General features: G+C 48.9%; 1 pseudogene; it reads left to right on the forward strand.

The window, feature by feature from the left end:
- The window catches only part of LOC124691005, a 23272-nt pseudogene that overhangs the window by 2992 nt on the left and 4390 nt on the right, over nt 1-15890 (forward strand).

The raw sequence follows: 15890 nt of genomic DNA on the forward strand, positions 1-15890 counted from the left end.
TCCGGTGACCGTGACCACCGATACATGGTTTGAGGGGCATCGCCAAAACACGCGTTTCCATGTTTTTTGCCCATTTTCGTGGGCTTGCACAGTTTTCGGTTCCGAGGACAATTTCTAGCGATCGTGACCACCGATACATGGTTTGGGAGGCATCGCCAAAACTCTCATTTTTCATGTTTTCTGCCCATTTACGTGGGCTCTGGATAGTTTTCGGTTTCCAGGAGAATATCTAGCGACCGTGACCACGGATACATGTTTTAGGGGCGTCGTCAAAACCCATATTTTTTATATTTTTTGCCCATTTTCATTGGCTATAGCTCACATTTTCTGGTTTTCAGGACGATTTGCAGCTACCGTAACCACCGACGCATGGTTAGACGGGTGTCGCCAAAACTCGCTTTTATCAAGTTTTCTTCCCATTTTCATGGGCTATAGCGCACAATTTTTGCTTCCCGGGATAATTTCCAGTGACCGTGACCGCCAATACATGGTTTGAGGGTTATTGCCAAAACTCTCCTTTTTCATGTTTTCTGCATATTTTTGTGGGCTTAACGCATAGTTTTCATGTTTTCTACCATTTTTTGTTGGCTATAGCTCACACTCCTCACTTCTCGGCATAATTTCCAGCGACCGTGACCATACATGGCTAGATGGGCGTCGGCAAAACTCGCCTTTTTCATGTTTTCTGCCCAGTTTTATGGGCTATATCGCGCAATTTTTGGTTCCCAAGACAATTTCCAGCGACCGTTATCGCAGATATATGGTTCGAGGGGCATCGCCAAAACTCTCCCTTTAAATGTATTTTGCCCATTTTCGTGGGCTATAGTGACAGTTTTCGGTTTCCAAGAGAATTTATGGCGACCGTGTCCATGGGTACTTGGTTTTAGGGGCTTCGTCAAAACTCGTATTTTTCATGGTTTTTGCCTATTTTCACTAGCTATAGCACATATTTATCGGTTTCCGGGATGATTTCCAGCTACCGTAACTACCGATACATGGTTTGAGAGGCGTCACAAAAAAATCGTGTTTGTCATGTTTTCTGCCTTCGTTTTTGTGGGCTATATAGCTCACAACTTTTATGTTTTTTGCCATTTTCATGGGCTATAGCGCACATTTTCCGGTTCTGAGGGATGATTTCCACCGACTACTACCACCTATACATGTTTTGAGAGGCTTCACGAAAAACTCATGTTTTCATGTGTTTTGACTCCATTTGTCTGGGCTGTAGCTCACAGATTTCAATTCCCGGGACAATATCCAGCGACCGTGGCCATATTTGGGCGTCAGCAAAACTCGTGTTTTTCATGTTTTCGTCCCATTTCCTTGGGCTATAGCGCGCAATTTTTGGTACCCATGACAATTTCCGACGACCGTGACAAACGATACATGGTTTTAGGGGCATCGCCAAAACACGCGTTTTCATGTTTCTGCCCATTTTCGTGGGCTATAGAGCACAATTTTAGGTTCCTGGGACAATTTCCAGTGACCGTGATCACCGATAAATGGTTTGAGGGGCATCGCCAAAACTCTCAATTTTCGTTTTTTATGCCCATTTTCGTGGGCCATAGTGCATAGTTTTTGGTTTCCGTGACAGTCTATGTGACCGTGACCACCGATACATGGTTTTATAGGCATCATCAGAACTCATATTTTTCATGTTTTCTGTCCAATATCAGTGGATATAGCACACATTTTTCGGTTTCCTTGATGATTTCCAGCGACCACCGTTACATGGTTAGACGGGTGTTGCCAAAACTCGCATTTTTCTTGTTTCCTGCCCATTTTTGTGTGCTACAGCACGCAATTTTTGATTTCCGGGGAAATTTCCAGCGACCGTGATCACCGATACATGGTTTGAGGGGTATCTCCAAAACTCTCATTTTTCATATTTTCTATCCATTTTCGCGGGCTATAGTGCACTGTTTTCTGTTTTCGGGATAATTCATGGCGACCATGATCACCGATACAGGGTTCTAGGGGCATCATCAAAACTCATATTTTTCATGTTTTCAGCCCATTTTCAATGTATATGGCGCACATTTTTCGGTTTCCGAGATGATTTCCAGCTACAGTAACCACCGATACATGGTTTGAGAGACGTCGTAAAAACTTACGTTTTTCTTGTTTTCTGCCTCCATTTTTTGGGCTATATGGAGGAGAGGAATCTGTGGAGGAGGGAGGAGGGAGTTGGATAAGATGGTAGTGGGGGTAGGCGCTAGCCGGCCATTTCGAATTTTGGAGGCGCGAAGGTTAGCAGTGGCGCACCACTAACTTGGTGCGCATCTGCTAACTTTTTATTAAGTATTTTGGCCTGAATCTTAAAGCTGACGAAACTCCTATTTCCTATTCGATTTTGAGATTCTAAAAATGGCTAAATGATAGTAAATCGCTCAAATTGGATGTAAAAAAAATTCCTAGATACATTTTCATATAAACATTTTCAACGGATGTCGTATGCAACCAGAAAAGCCGTTTTACCGATAAATCACGCAATTTTGCAAAAACAATTGAAATTCATTTTTGTTCATTTCTTTTGCAACGAGATGACATAACACATGGACATCTCGCATCATTTGATTTTTTATCAATTTTTTTTATTTTTTCGGAACCTAGGAAGCCGATCCACTAAGGGGTGTGCCAAGAAAATATGCCCCCCTCCAGCAATGACACACCATTGCAATGGTGTGCCACCGCTATCTGAAATACCATGGTGCGCCATTGCTTGGGTGCATATTTTAACCATTTTCGAAAAGGCCCAATCCAGTAGCATTGTGCGCCATAGCAGTGACGCAAGCTAGAGGAGGGTCGGTACCTGCAAGAGCCATAGTGCCAGCGCACTGCTGACCTAGTGCATCACTGGTAAGGCTGGTGCCAATGCATCACCTCACTATAGTCTCGCCACGTCAGCTTTTTCCTCACTCTCACCCCACTCTCACCTCACTCTCACCCCACGGTGCCAATGCACGGGCTATAGTGTCAGCTCTCACTTCTCTCTCCTCCCTACCGCCTCCCTACCGCACCCACTAGCACCGCTATCGCCTCCCTCTCGCCCCGCTGATGGCGTGTAAGACACATGTCCGTTGGGAACCCCAAGAGGAAGGTGTGATGCGCACAGCAGCAAGTTTTCCCTCAGTAAGAAACCAAGGTTATCGAACCAGTAGGAGTCAAGGAGCATGTGAAGGTTGTTGATGGCGGAGTGTAGTGCGGCGCAACACTAGGGATTCCGGCACAACGTGGAACCTGCACAACACAATCAAAGTACTTTGCCCCAACGTAACAGTGAGGTTGTCAATCTCACCGGCTTGCTATAAACAAAGGATTAGATGTATAGTGTGGATGATGATGATTGTTTGCGAAGAACAGTAAAGAACAATTGCAGTAGATTGTATTTCAGATGTAAAGAATTGGACCGGGGTCCACAGTTCACTAGTGGTGTCTCTCCCATAAGATAAATAGATGTTGGGTGAACAAATTACAGTTGGGCAATTGAATAATAAAGAAGGCATAATAATGCACATACATATATCATGATGAGTACTATGAGATTTAATCAGGGCATTACGATAAAGTACATAGACCGCTATCCAGCATGCATCTATGCCTAAAAAGTCCACTTTCAGGTTATCATCCGAACCCCTTTCAGTATTAAGTTGCAAACAACGGACAATTGCATTAAGTATGGTGCGTAATGTAATCAACACAAATATCCTTAGACAAAGCATCGATGCTTTATCCCTAGTGGCAACAGACACATCCACAACCTTAGAACTTTCTATCACTGTCCCGCATTCAATGGAGGCATGAACCCACTATCGAGCATAAATACTCCCTCTTGGAGTCACAAGTATCAACTTGGCCAGAACCTCTACTAGCAACGGAGAGCATGCAAGAACATAAACAACATATATGATAGATTGATAATCAACTTGACATAGTATTCAATATTCATCGGATCCCAACAAACACAACATGTAGGATTACAAATAGATGATCTTGATCATGATAGGCAGCTCACAAGATCTAACATGATAGCACAATGAGGAGAAGACAACCATCTAGCTACTACTATGGACCCATAGTCCAGGGGTGGACTACTCACACATCGATCCGGAGGCGATCATGGCGATGAAGAGACCTCCGGGAGATGATTCCCCTCTCCGGCAGGGTGCCGGAGGCGATCTCCTTAATCCCCCGAGATGGGATTGGCGGCGGCGGCGTCTCTGGAAGGTTTTCCGTATCGTGGCTCTCGGTACTGGGGGTTTCGCGACGAAGGCTTTAAGTAGGCGGAAGGGCAGGTCAGGAGGCGTCACGGGGGCCCCACACGCTAGGGCCGCGCGGGCCCCCTCTAGGCCGCGCCGCCCTAGTGTGGCGGCGCCCCGTGACCCCACTTCGTATCTCCTCCGGTCTTCTGGAAGCTTCGTGGAAAAATAGGCCCCGGGGCGTTGATTTCGTCCAATTCCGAGAATATTTCCTTACTAGGATTTCTGAAACCAAAAACAGCAGAAAACAAGCAATCGGCTCTTCGGCATCTCGTCAATAGGTTAGTGCCGGAAAATGCATAATAATGACATATAATGTGTATAAAACATGTGAGTATCATCATAAAAGTAGCATGGAACATAAGAAATTATAGATATGTTTGGGACGTATCACCCGCTCTCGCCTCCAACGTGGGCTATAGGCGGGCGGTACTGCGCCCTAACGCCGGGCGCCCGCGCCACCGCCCGACGCTACCGTCTCGCCCCGCTCTCGCCTCCCTCTGGCCCCGTCGCGGGCGGTAGCGCCCCTCCTAGCGCCCGCGTTGGCACCAGCCTAACAAAGCTAGCAGTAGACCACCTGTCACACGGTGTGAGGAAAAGAATGGGTCTGTCAAAAATAAAATTGAGCACACAGTTTATTTGGAGAAAGACTCGCACACACTGTATTTCTGGCTAAACGTGTGGTACTTCTTCGTGTTGCTAGCCGGTGGAAGCTAGCTAGACGGTCAACCTTTTCAGAGCGGCCGCACAACATACAGAAAAGGCCTTCCGTGTGCCATCGAAAGATCCGATCTATATTATTATGTTTTGACTCATATATTTAAATGCACATATTTTAAAAGTGTGTTCTAAATTTCAAAACATCCAAAAACTCTGAAACAAATTCTTGATGTATAGCCGAACATGTTATGCCTGCACACAAAATTTTGTAATAAAAAAACATTTTTATGGGCTGTGTAATAAAGAAAAGAAAAACTCTTGAGAATCTATTTTGAAGCATCGAATATCTTTTTTATGCAAGTCACAGAAAATTCATTTTTCAGTGACACTTTACGTGGCACGTAGAATGTCGGGATGTACACCTAGAATTGTTTTCATATTTTTTTAGCATTTTGGAATATCTATTTTGAGCAGTGGGTGCATCTACACCTATAAACTAAAATGCATTTCCATTATTTCTGCTCCTTCACTCTCTCGACGTATGCTTTCGCCTCGCTTTATAAATAAAGTCGCAACGGTCGAACCAATACAAGGTGGAGAGGAGAACCTTTTACAAAGCAGATCAAAGATAAAACAAAAAAGAACACAGAAAATCCAAACTTGCCACCGGAGACATAGACACAAGAAGTCGAGTCAGGCCTCCACAACGACACCCCCCAGAGAGTAACGACGCATTACGCCGCCGTCGTCGAGACCACAAGGTCTAAGGTTTTCACCCGGAGCCATACCGCGGGGCGGATACCCACAACGACGCCCCCAACAAGGTTACGACACCCGCAGGCATCGCCGCCATTGGCGTCGAGGCGCTTAGTTTTCATCCACACTAGTAGGAAAAGGCTCATTAGTGGCGCACCAAAAACCACATTGTGTGGCGCACGGGCGGTGCGCCACAGAAATTTCGCCATAAAAATAATATTTCTGTGATGCAAAGGCACATGCGCCACAAAATTAAGGTTTCTGTGGCGCACCAGTGCTTAGGTGTGCCACAAAAACATTTGCGCCACAAAATTGATTTTCAGTGCGCCACAGAATTTACTTGTATTATACACGATTTTCTACTGTCTGTTATACACATACAGGTTATATACAGCAATATATAAGTTATATACATAAATATGCAGATATAATATAAATAGCATGTACATTGCACAGATATAATATAAACATCATCATCACATTACTTAGAGCCCGATCGAGATACATATATAGTGGCAAGTGTCAAATGTTTTACATACAACTCTTAATTCATACAAATTTCACTATTTCGAGATACAAAGTGGTCTTCATCCGGTTCCTCCTTTGCTCCCTCCTCTCTACCCGCCAGGCTCGCTTGCATCCCGGTTCCTCCTCTGATTAAAATGGAAGAAAGACCATATAATCAATAAATGCCTCATACATTATTGGTCAACACAAATATTAACATTCAGGGATGGCATAAATGAGACCAAGTCTGATGCACAAGAGATTGATATTTGTGCTATCTTACCAGGCTCACTTACGTCACCCCCGAGTGTACGGTGACCAAGCATTTTAATCATCGGCATTTTAGAATACCAAAGCAAATGGAATGACAAGGGCCTCATACATTGTTGGTCGAAACAAATATTAACAATTAGGGAAGGCATCAGTGAGGCCAGGTAGGTGATACGTCTCCGACGTATCGATAATTTCTTATGTTCTATGCCATATTATTGATGATACCTACATGTTTTATGCACACTTTATGTCATATTCGTGCATTTTCTGGAACTAACCTATTAACAAGATGCCGAAGAGCCAGCTGCTGTTTTCTGCTGTTTTTGGTTCCGTAAATCCTAGTAAAGAAATATTCTCGGAATCGGACGAAATCAAGACCCAGGTCCCTATTTTTCCCGGAGCCTTCCAGAACACCCGAGAGCCGCCAGAGGGAAGCCCTGGGGGCCCCACACCACACCCTGGCGTGGCCAGAGGGGGCCGCGCCGCCCTATGGTGTGGGCCCCCCAGGCCCCCTCCGAGGCTGCCCTTCCGCCTATTTAAAGCCTCCGTCGCGAAAACCCTGATGCGAAGAACCACGATACGGAAAACCTTCCGGAGCCGTCGCCATCGCGAAGCCAAGATCCGGGGGACAGGAGTCTCCGTTCCGGCACCCCGCCGGAGCAGTGGAAGTGCCCCCGAAGGCTTCTCCATCGACACCGCTGCCATCTCCACCGCCATCTTCATCACCGCTGCTCGCTCCCATGAGGAGGAGTAGTTCTCCATCGAGGCTCGGGGCTGTACCGGTAGCTATGTGGTTCATCTCTCTCCTATGTACTTCAATACAATAATCTCATGAGCTGCCTTATATGATTGAGATTCATATGATGATGCTTGTAATCTAGATGTCACTATGCTAGTCAAGTGAGTTTTACTTATGTGATCTCCGGAGACTCCTTGTCCCACGTGTGTAAAGGTGACAGTGGTGTGCACCGTGTGGGTCTCTTAGGCTATATTTCACGTAATACTTATTCACCGTTATGAATGGCATAGTGAAGTGCTTATTTATATCTCTTTATGATTGCAATGTACTTTGTATCACAATTTATCTATGTGCTACTCTAGCAATGTTATTAAAGTAGTTTTATTCCTCCCGCACGGTGTAATGGTGACAAGTGTGTGCATCCGTGTTAGTACTTGGCGTATGCTATGATTATGATCTCTTGTAGATTATGAAGTTAACTATTGCTATGATGGTATTAATGTGATCTATTCCTCCTACATAGCATGTAGGTGACAGTGTGCATGCTATGTTAGTACTTGGTTTAGTCTTATTGATCTTTCATGCACTCTAAGGTTATTTAAATATGAATTGTGGAGCTTGTTAACTCCGGCATTGAGGGTTCGTGTAATCCTACGCAATGTGTTCATCATCCAACAAAAGAGTGTAGAGTATGCATTTATCTATTTTGTTATGTGATCAAAGTTGAGAGTGTCCACTAGTGAAAGTCTAATCCCTAGGCCTTGTTCCTAAATATCGCTATCGCTGCTTGTTTACTTGTTTTATCTGCGTTACTACTGCTGCGTTACTACTCGCTGCGTTACTACTGCTGCGTTACTACTGCTTGTTTACTCGTCCCGGGCAAAGCACTTTTCCGGTGCCGTTGCTACTACTTATTCATACCACCTGTATTTCACTATCTCTTCGCCGAACTAGTACACCTATTAGGTGTGTTGGGGACACAAGAGACTTCTTGCTTTGTGGTTGCAGGGTTGCATGAGAGGGATATCTTTGACCTCTTCCTCCCTGAGATCGATAAACCTTGGGTGATCCACTTAAGGGAAACTTGCTTGCTGTTCTACAAACCTCTGCTCTTGGAGGCCCAACACCGTCTACAAGAATAGAAGCACCCGTAGACATCAAGCACTTTTCTGGCGCCGTTGCCGGGGAGGAAAGGTAAAAAGGCACTCATACTCCGGTTCCAGGTAACAGTACTTTTCTGGCGCCATTGTGTTTGTGTTCGGGTTGGTCAGAAACCCACCGGCGGGCAGCGACGGGCAACACCGTAGAGCCGGGAATCTCCCAGGACTGCGGCTGGCCCTGGTCCCTCCGAGCGACGGCCCGCAAAGCCTTCTGCACACACGTCCGATGCTGTCGCAAGGGCGTGCCATCTGACCTATACCTGGTCGGTGAAGGTGTTGGATGATGCCTCGCTTAGTTTCCTCGCATGGCATACACGTAAACGTTAAATACGAGCCTCGATCGGCTCTCAGGTTGTCCTGTGAATCGGCTCAAAGAGCCGATCCACCCATGATACGTACGAGGTGTACGATCGGATGGTGGTCCTGCTTGATCAAGATAAAGCTGAAGCGACCTACTACGATCTGGGGTTTTCACCGCATAATCGGAACATCCTACTCGTGATTGGGCCTCGCGCTCGCGCACGGTGATCGTAAGCCGATCCTAGACAGGGCCTAAAAACCAACACGAGGTTGATCCTCGGAAGTCTGAACGTCTGTCTAGGGCTAGCAAACGACACCCTACACGCCGCCGGATCCTCCAACCCTTTGTAAGGCCTAACGATGCGGATATTAAACTAATCCTTGAAGAACAAGGAGCAATCATAACGGATCGGATCTACTAAACAATGATCAAGCGGGGTGCCGCCCTTACACCCGTGACAGAGCGTAAGGGCGGCTAGATGCCTAAGGGTTGCACGACGATAGCATATGATACGAAGAACAATGCTAACCCTAAAAACACCTATGATAACTACGTTGCTCGCCATCAAAAAGGCTTTAGTACGAGCAACGCATGGAAGACGAATAAACGTGTCTGCCTAGATCGCAAGATGCGATCTAGGCAGCATGGTGCTTACCCGGAAGAAACCCTCGAGACGGGGGAGTTGGCGATGCGCCGAGATTGGTTTGTGTTGAACGTTGGTTATTGTTTATTTCATAAACCCTAGATACATATTTATAGTCCGGGGGACTTTCTAATTCAGGCGTACACCTAACCGTGCACGGGTTAAACTCTAACTTCTAACCGACACGTATCCTACTATGGTACAGATACACGGGCAATTTAGCCCAAATTTGGTATACAAGACCGATTCATGTATTTCTTCTATGTATATTCTTCAAGCCCATCTCCAATCGCGGCCCACCTCTGATCCGGTCAAATTCTGGTGATAACACATGCCCCCCTGGTTTTGGAAATGACATTTCCAAAATCATTACGCTTTTCTTTCGTCGGGTCATGTCGTGGCAGAGCAGGACTGCCGCGGTATCCTTCATTATGATGCCTTGCCTCTTCCACTTCTCCGCGTGGCCTGCGAAATTTTTCTGTTGGGCACAACTTCCTCGGAAACTGCTGTGGCATTGAATCTCCCTCATATCCCCTTTATTTAACCGTTCTAAACAGTTCGCTTCTTCATCCCCTTCGCATTAGCACCCAAAAAACCCTCCTGCGCCACCATGTCTTCTTCCTCCTCTTCCTCTTCCGATCCTTCCTATGGGTCTTCCTCCTCCCGCGAGACGCCGGAGGACATCCGCGCACCAGAAGAATGGGACCAGGAAGACCACGCATCCTCCATCTGGTCCGAGGACGACTAGTCCTTGACCAGCGGAGATGAAGATCTCCAATTCCTCGCCGATGGGGAACTGGAATCGGAAAGCGAGGATGACATGTTCCCCTGGGACGGCTGCCCCTCCTCTGAAGAAGAGGAAGAGGAAGACGATGACGACGACTCCCTCGAGGGCTACCCGCCGGCGAAACTCCTCCGCATGTGGTGGGATGACGACAGCAGCGACGATGAAGAGGAGGATGAAGCTCCCGTAGAAGGCTACGGGAGCAGCGACGAGGAGCCCATCGGCAGTAGTGCCGATGAGAGCTCCGAGGATGACGACGAGGGAAGCGATGGCCCGTAGACTAGGATCTACTAGTGTAGGCCTAGTAGTAGTAGATTGGTCAACAGACCCTTCTTTTGTTCTTCCTTCTTTGAGCAATCGGCTCTTTCTTTGTAAGAAATCCTGTTCATTAATGAAGAAATTTCCCCAATTTGATTTTGCCGATTTCTTTTAAGCCGATTCTCAATGAGCCGATGGCAACGCATCGGTCTCTCATAATCCGCCCTTCATCTCTTCGACCACGGGGTGATTGCAATCTTGGTCAAAGCTCAATAAGCCGATGTCAGCGCATCAAGCCCTCATGAACTATCCTTCACCTTTTCGATCAATGAGTTTGAGTTCTGCTGGATCACCACCCTTGACGAAAATCACGACGCGAGGACTAGCCGATGGCCACCCAATCGGCTTTCAAAAGCAGAGCATCCACCAGGCCGGCTTGCCCCCGAGTCTCAGTCAAGGCGAAACAGAGACGAGGACACGCAATTCAGACAAACGGACCTGGGCTAGATCATGTCTGAGAGAACTACCATGTAGAGCCAGCCAAAGCCGATCACCCCTCCTCCGTTGAAAGTCGATATTGCAGATGATCACACAACGGCTCAGAAGTAGAACTCCTCTGACACAGAGCTGGAGGTCCTTGTGTTTTGCAACTGCCACTGGTAGATCCCATAAAATTCGTGCTAGAGTCGATGGCCGTGCATTGGCTTTGTCCCTTGCATTTTTTTTTACGGGCCGATTTTTCTATCGGCCCCCAATGTTTCATCGCACATGTATCGCACATGCTCATCAGATTAGGTGCCCCCCGAGCCGATTCTGCCAGGTAACTGCTGATATCGGCTCTATGGTTAGCCAAGGCACTACGATGTGAACGTCGGCTCTGTTAGGAACAACGTGGATTTCTTCCAGTGCATCAGCCGACGCAAACCCATTGCCCATTGGATCGACGTTGAACCCAGGCAGAATGAATGGTGAGGATAATTTTTGCCGATTGCTGGAATCGGCCTCCATGTTGCTTGCTCGATGAAGGTTCTGCAATGTTCCTCCATAGATCCTTGGGGCCGATCTCCTGGATCGGCATCGCCACGTTCGTTCATCGATGTTGCCTTTGTTACATGGTCAGGCCGGTGGATAAAACCAGCCTCACCCCGTCCTTTGTCACGTCGATGCGCTCGCAGTCGTCCAAATTGATGCCCGAGTGGCTCTTGGCCCGATGTCTCCCAAACGTTCATGCCGGCCGTTGAAATCTCGGCTGAATCATCTGCGTGGACGACTTCTACTTCATCTCCATCCCTTTGTATTAGGCATTGGTGCATCGTGGATGGAATGCAACGATTGGCGTGGATCCAATCTCTCCCTAGTAGGACAGCATAGAAGCTCTTGCTTGTCGACAATAAAGAACGTCGTAGGGACAGTTTTCCTTCCTACGGTCGGATCCACATTCGGAAAACCTTGTGCGTCGGATGCTTGGCTGTTGAAATCGCTCGGTGTCACATTGGTCTTGATCGGATCCGAGCTGGAGCGTCCCAACCGACGTAGCATGGAGTATGGCATAATGTTAACTGCCGCTCCGGTGTCCACCAACATCTTGTTGACAGGCTGCCCATTGATGTAACCTCGCAAGTACGGGGCCTTCGGATGCACCGTAGCTTCTTTCTCGTGGCTTCTCGAAGATGACCGGCCGTGGGCCGCGATCAAGTTGTGCCACGAGTGCTTCGTCTAATCTCGGAGCACTAAACTCCGTTGGAAGGATGAACACCATGTTTGTGCCAGCCGATGTCTCATCATCGGCTTTCTTTTGTCTGGGGCGCCACTCTTTCCTTTGTGGTCGACCTTCTTCGTCCAGGGTTCGCTGAATTTTAGCGGCCAGATCAGGCCGCGCCTTCCTCAACGTGTGCAGGTATAACCTTTGAGCTTCCTCCAACCCACGTAGACGCTGAACCCTTCGCTTTTGGGAACGGCTGAGCGCATCAGGGCACCACCTTGGCCGATGATACTTGTCTTCTTCTTCATCATCGTCCTCTAGTTCCTCGAGATCTTCCACCCGAGCGGACTCGGCATGCTTGTTCCGAGGCGGGAGAGGCCCTAGACGTTTGAACACGGACACGTTAGCTGCATCCTTCTTCTTTTGTTTACATTCTGGGCAATTGCCGATTGTAGGCAATCGGCTCATTCCTGAATCCCAGCAGTGTTTGAAGAAGGGGCAGTCCCAGTGCCTATCCACGTCGTCTTGCTCTCTCGACTTTTCCCTGGCGTGGCGCTCATATCGCTCCTCGTCGCGATCATGCCGGCGACATCTCCTGTCGTCCCTAGCCAGACGATCTTTTTCATCATCGTCGTTGTATCGCCGGCGTTGGTCGGATTGACCCACATACTTGTTGAGGAGGTGATCAGAGAGAGGTCGCTGATATCTTACGTTCCTCACTTCTCCCTCCGTGATGTAGCGCTTGCCGTCGTGGCGGAGCCGATCGCGTGGAGCGGCTTCCTCTGTGTCTTTGCTATGAGAGCAGCTGCCCTCATCTCCGTCCTTACCCGAGTGGTGCCCAGGTCCCACCATGTTGATATTGCACGAGAAATCTGGCTGGCACCCTCCATGGTAAGTATACTCCACCATGTTAACGGCGGGGAAGGGGTGTGTGTCGACCTTCATGGCGTACTGGTTGAAAATTAGCCGCCCTTGTTCTATCGCCATTTGGACCTGCTGACGCCACACCCTGCAGTCGTTAGTGGCGTGGGTGAACGTGTTATGCCACTTGCGGTATGGCTTTCCGTTCAGCTCTCGCATCGTGGGGATCTTGTGGCCTTCGGGTACCTTTAGCTGCTTCTCCTTGAGTAAGAGGTCGAAAATCTGCTCAGCTTTGGTCACGTCGAAGTCGAACCCTTTTGGAGGGCCTTGTGGCTTAACCCACTTACGGGACACGGGGCTTGCCGCCCGAGTCCATTCAGACCTTGCTACCTCTTGATCTCCCGCAGCACCTTCATCCTCGTCCGCCTCAACCGGGACCACCGCACGCTTGAATTTGTCCTGGTAAACATCGCGGGTGGCGCTGTTCATATGCTGACAGCCTACGCACCATGTGCGCCAATGAAGGGTAGTCCGCTTGGGAGGCCACGTCCTTGATCGATGATGAGAGACCCACCACCGCCAACTCGGTCGCTTCTTTTTCACTTACGTGAACCGAATAGCATCGGTTCCTAACGGTCCTGAAGCGGCTGGATGTATTCCGACACTTGTTTCCCCGCGCTTCGTCGTACTTGTGCTAGATCGGCAATACCAGCCTCGGAAGCCTCCGAGTGATACTGTATGTGGAGCTGCTCTTCCAAGCTGCTTCCAAGTCCGGATTGAGTTCGGTGGCAGCGATGTGTACCACCCGAAAGCCGATCCTGTGAGGGACTGTGCGAAGAACCTCACACGCAGCTCGTCTGATGCTGAGATCGTGCCCAGCTGTGCCAAATATCGGCTCACATGCTCGATGGAGCTGGAACCATCCGATCCACTAAACTTTGTGAAGTCAGGGAGCCGATATTTGGGTGGTAGCGGGATCAATTCGTACTCGTTGGGGTACGGCTTGGTATAGCCGATTGTCCTCCTTTTCGGCATCATGCCGAACTGGTCTTTCAGAATTGTACAAATCTGATCCGCGGTGATGGCTGAAGGTGTCGAACCCTGAAGATTCGCCGGGGTGGCATACTTAGCCAGCCATGCTTGCTTTTCCAGTTCTGAGCCAACTGCAGGAGCTGAGCTCTGGAGGTTTGTCGGAGTGGCGTATTTAGCTAGCCACGTCTGCTTCTCAAGATCTGCTCCCGACGTTCCTCCTGCTGTTCCAGAAGTCCCTGCTGTTGCAGCCTGGTTCGAGAGTGCCCAGTTACTGCAGTCTGGCACGTATGCGCACGTGTATCCGTGCGGGATCTCCTTGGGCGCCTCATGTAGGAATTGGTAGTCACTAGGGTCACCACCAATCTTGTAGACGACGTATGCCGATGAGTTCGGCACTTCGGGGCTGCCAACGCGAACGGCAGCGGTGGACGGGGCCGGAGTGGCATCTCTCCTTGGTAAGTCCCCGGAGCCGGTCCCGACGGAGAGTACCGATGGCTCATGATTTCCTGGATCACGCGCGAGCGACACGCTCCAAAGTGTTCACCAGGCTCTCGAGTGGCGGTGCAGCGAATGAGCCACCATGAAGTTGATCTCCTGACGCGGCGACCCGGTGCGTTCTTCCGACGGGGAGGACAGGTCCACTCCATCGAGCGCGCCTTCAGGTGAGAACCCTTTCCACCTGATGCCATGTGAGCGGGTTCTGTGAAAAGAGCCGATGAGGTCGGCTTCGAGGACTGCCTTGATCTCGTCATGCTTCTTCTTGAGCTCGTCGGTCAGATCCTCGTACTTGACCGGAGTGCCTTCCGCCATCTCAGATGTAGATGGCGATGCGGTGGATGTCGAAGATTGTCCCACCGGGCGTGCCAGAATGTGTTGCGGTCAGAAACCCACCGGCGGGCAGCGACGGGCAACACCGTAGAGCCGAGAATCTCCCAGGACTGCGGCTGGCCCTGGTCCCTCCGAGCGACGGCCCGCAAAGCCTTCGGCACACACGTCCGATGCTGTCGCAAGGGCGTGCCACCTGACCTATACACGGTCGGGAAGGTGTTGGATGATGCCTCGCTTAGTTTCCTGCATGGCATACACGTAAACGTTAAATACGAGCCTCGATCGGCTCTCGAGGTTGTCTCGTGAATCGGCTCAAAGAGCCGATCCACCCATGATACGTACGAGGTGTACGATCGGATGGTGGTCCTGCTTGATCAAGATAAAGCTGAAGCGACCTACTACGATCTGGGGTTTTCACCGCATAATCGGAACATCCTACTCGTGATTGGGCCTCGCGCTCGCGCACGGTGATCGTAAGCCGATCCTAGACAGGGCCTAAAAACCAACACGAGGTTGATCCTCGGAACGTCCTGTCTAGGGCTAGCAAACGACACCCTACACGCCGTTGGATCCTCCAACCCTTTGTAAGGCCTAACGATGCAGATATTAAACTAATCCTTGAAGAACAAGGAGCAATCATAACGGATCGGATCTACTAAACAATGATCAAGCGGGGTGCCGCCCTTACACCCGTGACAGGCGTAAGGGCGGCTAGATGCCTAAGGGTTGCACGACGATAGCATATGATACGAAGAACAATGCTAACCCTAAAAACACCTATGATAACTACGTTGCTCGCCATCAAAAAGGCTTTAGTACGAGCAACGCATGGAAGACGAATAAACGTGTGCTGCCTAGATCGCAAGATGCGATCTAGGCAGCATGGTGCTTACCCGGAAGAAACCCTCGAGACGGGGAGTTGGCGATGCGCCGAGATTGGTTTGTGTTGAACGTTGGTTGTTGTTTATTTCATAAACCCTAGATACATATTTATAGTCCGGGGGACTTTCTAATTCACGCGTGCACCTAACCGTGCACGGGTTAAACTCTAACTTCTAACCGACACGTATCCTACTATGGTACAGATACACGGGCAATTTAGCCCAAATTTGGTATACAAGGCCGAT

Source organism: Lolium rigidum, chromosome 2 (assembly GCF_022539505.1).
Source record: "Lolium rigidum isolate FL_2022 chromosome 2, APGP_CSIRO_Lrig_0.1, whole genome shotgun sequence".
Taxonomy (NCBI): domain Eukaryota; kingdom Viridiplantae; phylum Streptophyta; class Magnoliopsida; order Poales; family Poaceae; genus Lolium; species Lolium rigidum.